This window comes from Orycteropus afer, unplaced genomic scaffold (genome assembly GCF_000298275.1).
Source record: "Orycteropus afer afer isolate SDZICR_OR568_19922 unplaced genomic scaffold, OryAfe1.0 scaffold00100, whole genome shotgun sequence".
In the NCBI taxonomy this organism is placed as follows: domain Eukaryota; kingdom Metazoa; phylum Chordata; class Mammalia; order Tubulidentata; family Orycteropodidae; genus Orycteropus; species Orycteropus afer.
This window is the reverse complement of record NW_006921687.1, coordinates 962,429-967,007: the sequence shown is the minus strand read 5'-3', so window position 1 is coordinate 967,007 and position 4,579 is coordinate 962,429. Positions and strand designations below refer to the sequence as shown.

The window sequence follows — 4,579 nt, the reverse complement described above, 5'->3', positions numbered from 1 at the left end:
AAAGATGAGGCAGTTCTGCTTCCATAAAAATTACAGCCTTGGGAAGTCTACAGGGCAGTTCTTCTCTGCCTTATAGGGTGACTGTGAGTTGTAACTGACTTGATGGCAGTGGGTTTCGTTCTGGTTTGGTATTCCCTGCATGTCCTAAGTTTGGGTATGTTTGTCTTCATTTTCATTTATCTCAAGGTATATCTAATTTCCCTTGTGATGTCTTCTTTGACCCACTGGTTATTCTGGAGTATGTTTGTTAATTTCCACATATTTGCAGAAATTAAAGGAGCCCCAGTGATGCAGTGGCTAAATGGCTGGCTGCTAACCAAAAGGTCCATGATTCAAACCCACCAGCTGTTCTGAAGGAGAAAGATGTGGCAGTCTGCTTCTGTAAAGATTATAGCTTTGGAAAACCTTATGGAGCAGTTCTACTTTGTCCTATAGGGTCACTAGGAGTTGGCATCGACTACACAGCAACGAGTTTGGTTTCAGATTAATTTCTAATTTTACCCCACTGTGAGAACATACTTTGTATAATTTCAGTACTTTTAAATCTGTTGAGGCTTGTTCTATGTCCTACAGAATGTATAATATATACTTGAAAAGAATGCTGCTGGGTGCAGTGTTTTATAGGTATGTTAGGTTCTATATGGTTTATAGTCAATATGATAATCTTAAAGTATCTCAATCTCCTACTTTCTAATAGTCTCCACTGTCACTTAATTTCATCTAATTCCTAAAAATTGTCATTTACATAGAACAGTGGTTAGCAAACTATAGCCCTTGGGACAATCTGGATCACCACCTGTTGTAAATAGGTTTACTGGTACACCACAATGCCCATTGGTTTATTTATTGTCCATGGCTGCTTTTGCAGTACAGCAGCATAGATGAATAGTTACAGCAGGAAACCATATGGCTGAAAATATTTCCTATCTGGCCCTTTGAAGAAAAAGTTTGCTGACCCCTGATCTAGAACTTACATATAGATCTCATATGCAGATGTCTCACTTCTTTTCCTCAAGCTCCCTTACTCCTTTGACACTTGTTCCTCTACCTGACATAGGTTTTCTTTCTGACCCTTCACTTCCTTCAAGGCTTTGCTTCCTTTTCTGGAATCTTCTTGGTAAATCTATTTACCCATGCTTACCAGACCCTCAATGTCTGTGTATTTATGTCCTTCAATTATAGTCACTCTACACACTTTCATGCTTGGCTGTTTCCAACCTTATTTCTTCCTCCTTTTTACATCTAGTCTTCTCAATACTGGTGGAGAAATAATACAAGGCATGTTTAAAAAACAAGTCATAGTATTCAACATCACCTGGATCCTCACTGCTGCCAGGAAGCTTTTACATGCTCTTAAAGAATAACTGCACATTCCTATGAAGTGATATTCTGAAAACTCACAACTCCCTTCAAACCCAAATCCATGCCGTCCCTTGACTCTCTTAGAATAGGGCCTTGTCAAATCTTTCTTCATAGTGCAAACTGAAGGGAATACGCACAGACTCTATGAGATTTAAACTCATACATGAGCAAACATATCTATAAGAATACCTATCCTCACCTCTTCTCTTCCAGGTTCTGATAAAGAGGTGTTAAAGATCACCCCTATACCAAGGCTTTTAATTGCATTGCCTCTAGTCTTCATCCTTGTCCCATAGGTTCTTTTCTTTTTTGCTTTTGTATCACTCCCAGAAGACACTATCATAGTCTATGTGCAGGCTCAAGTCTAAAAAGAATGAAAACTGTCCAACATTCACACAGAGGAAAAGCTGGACAGACAGGAGTACATGACTAAGAAGGGCACAGGGATGGAGGTGGGTCACTGGGAAGGGAGAGGAGGAGAGTGGTTAGGGTTGGGGATGGTAATTGGGGAGTGAAACCAAATGTACACAAACTGTTGAATGTAAAACAAATTCTGCTCTGTAAATTTGCACCTAAAGCACAATTAAAAAAGAAAAAAGAATGAAAACTGTTTTTTCTACTACCTCACACTGACTCTCCACACCAGATCACAGTTTTCATTCAATAAAGAGGCCAAGTACTGAAGTTTGCAATTTCCTTGCCTCCCCAGGGAGCTGGCCACTGCTTGAGAACTGATATCGCTGGATCTTATGTTGGGCTTCTGGAGGAAAGATAAAATTTCTTAAAATTCTCTCATCCTTGACCTGTTTTTTTTTTTCTTTTTTAAACATCAAATACATTATTTTATGGCAACATCCTTACAAATACAGCATTCTGAACTTCACCTTGACAGTGAGAAATTATCTTAGTTATCTAGTGCTGCTGTAACAGACAAAACACAAGTGGATGGTTTCAGCAAATTTGTTCTCTCACAGTTTAGGGAGCTTGAAGTCCGACTTCAGTGTGCCAGCTCCAGGGGAGGGCCTTGTCTCTCTGTTGACTCGGGAGGAAGGTCTCCTTTCAACATCTGTTGGTCTGGCATTCCTTGAAGATCTGCATGTGTCTTAGCATATAGATCTTCCCCTGGGTCGATGAGGCTCTCAGCATAGGGACCCTCAGTTCACTCTTACCTCTTTTTTCTTGGTGGTAGTTAGGTCCCTCTGATCTCTACTCACTTGTTTAATCATTTCCATATTTCAAAAGAGATTGACTCAAGATACAACCTAATCTTGCAGATTTTACCCTGTCTCATTAACATCATTGTTGTTGTGATGTGCAACTGAGTTGGTTCCTACATACAAAAGAACAATGCACTGCCTGGTCCTGCATGATCCTGAAAATCATTGCTATGCTTGAGTCCATTATTGCAGTCACTGTGTCAATCCTTCTACTTGGGGGTCTTCTTTTTTTTTTTTTTTGCTGACCCTCTACTTTTCCCAGAATGTTGTCCTTCTCCAAGGCCTGGTCCCACCTGATAACATATCCAAAGTACATGAGGCAAAGCCTCACCATTCTTGCTTGTAAGAAACATTCCAGCTGTACTTCTTCCAAAACAGATTTGTTCACTCTTTTGGCAGTTCCTGGAATATTCAATATTCTTCGCCAACAGCATAACTCAAAGGAAACACTTCTCTGATATTCCTTATTCACTGTCCAGCTTTCTTATGCATATAAGATGATAAAAAATACCATGGTTTGGGTCAGGTGAACCTTAGTCCTCAAAGTGATATATTAGCTTTTTAACATTTTAAAGAGGTCATTTACAGCAGATTTTCCCAATGCAATATCTTGTTTGAATTTCTGACATCTGCTTCCATAGGCAATGATTGTGGATCCAAGCAAAAGGAAATCCTTGACAACTTCAATCTTTTCTCTATTTTTCATGATGTTGCTTATTATAATTCATACCAAATGCTGTAGTCTTTAAACTTCATCATTAAGTGCTTCAAGTCATCCTCACTTTCAGCAAGCAGGATTTTGTCACTGCGTATCACAGGTTGTTAATGCATTTCCCTCCAATTCTGATGCCATGCTCTTTTTCATATAGTCCTGCTTCTTGGATTATTTGCTCAGCATACAGATTGAATAAGTATGGTGAAAGGACAAAACCCTGACACACACCTTTCCTGATTTTTAAACCGTGCAGTGTCCCCTTGTTCTGTTTGAGCAACTGCCTCTTTTTCTATGTACAGGTTCTATATGAGTACAACAAATTAAGTGCTGTGGAATTCCCATTCTTTACAATGATACCCATAATGTATTATGGTACACATGGTCAAATGTCTTTCCACAGTCAATAAAACACAGGTAAAGATCTTTCTGGCATTCTTGCTTTCTGTCAAGATCCATTTGATATCAGCAATGACATCCCTTGTTCTATGTCTTTTGAATTTGGCTTGAATTTCTGGCAGTTTCCTGGTAATGCACTACTGCAACAATTTTTTAATTACAATCAGCAAAATGTTAGTTACATGGGATATTAATGATATTGCTGGATAATATCCACATTCTGTTGGATTACCTTTCTTTGGAATAGGCACAAATATAGACATCTTCTAGTTGGTTGGCCAGGTAGGTGCCTTCCAGATTTACATCACGTGTTGTTGTTGTTGTTAGGTGCTGTCGAGTTGTCTCCAACTCATAGTGACCCAATGCGCAGAATGAAACACTACTGGTCCTGTGCCAGCCTCACAATCCTTGCTATAGCTGAGCCTATCATAGTAGCCACTGTGTCCATCCACCATGTTGAGGGCCTTCCTCTTTTTTGTTGATCCTCCACTTTACCATGGTATTCTTCTCCAAAGAATGGTGCTTTCTGACAGTATGATCAAAGTAGGTGAGAAGAAATCTGGCCATTATCGCTTCCAAGGAGCATTCCACTGCAATTCTTCCTGGACAGATTTGTTATCTCTTTTAGCAGTCCATGGTGCTTTCAGTATTCTTCACTAACACCACAACTCAAAAGCATCAACTCTTCTTCAATCATCCTTGTTCACTGTCCAGCTGTCACATGCATATGAGGCGATTGAAAATACCATGGATTGGGTTAGGTGCACCTTAGTTTTCAAGGAGACATTTTTGCTCTTCAGCACTTGAAAGAGGTCTTTTGCAGCAGATTTGCCCAATGCAATACGTCATCTGATGTCTTGACTGCTGCTTCCATTGGTGTTGATTGTAG

The 4,579-nt window shown here is 39.6% G+C and overlaps 1 protein-coding gene across 1 annotated transcript in view; it reads right to left on the bottom strand.

The window, feature by feature from the left end:
• SLC2A13 (solute carrier family 2 member 13) overlaps nucleotides 1-4,579 on the bottom strand; it is a 590,531-nt gene that overhangs the window by 98,408 nt on the left and 487,544 nt on the right.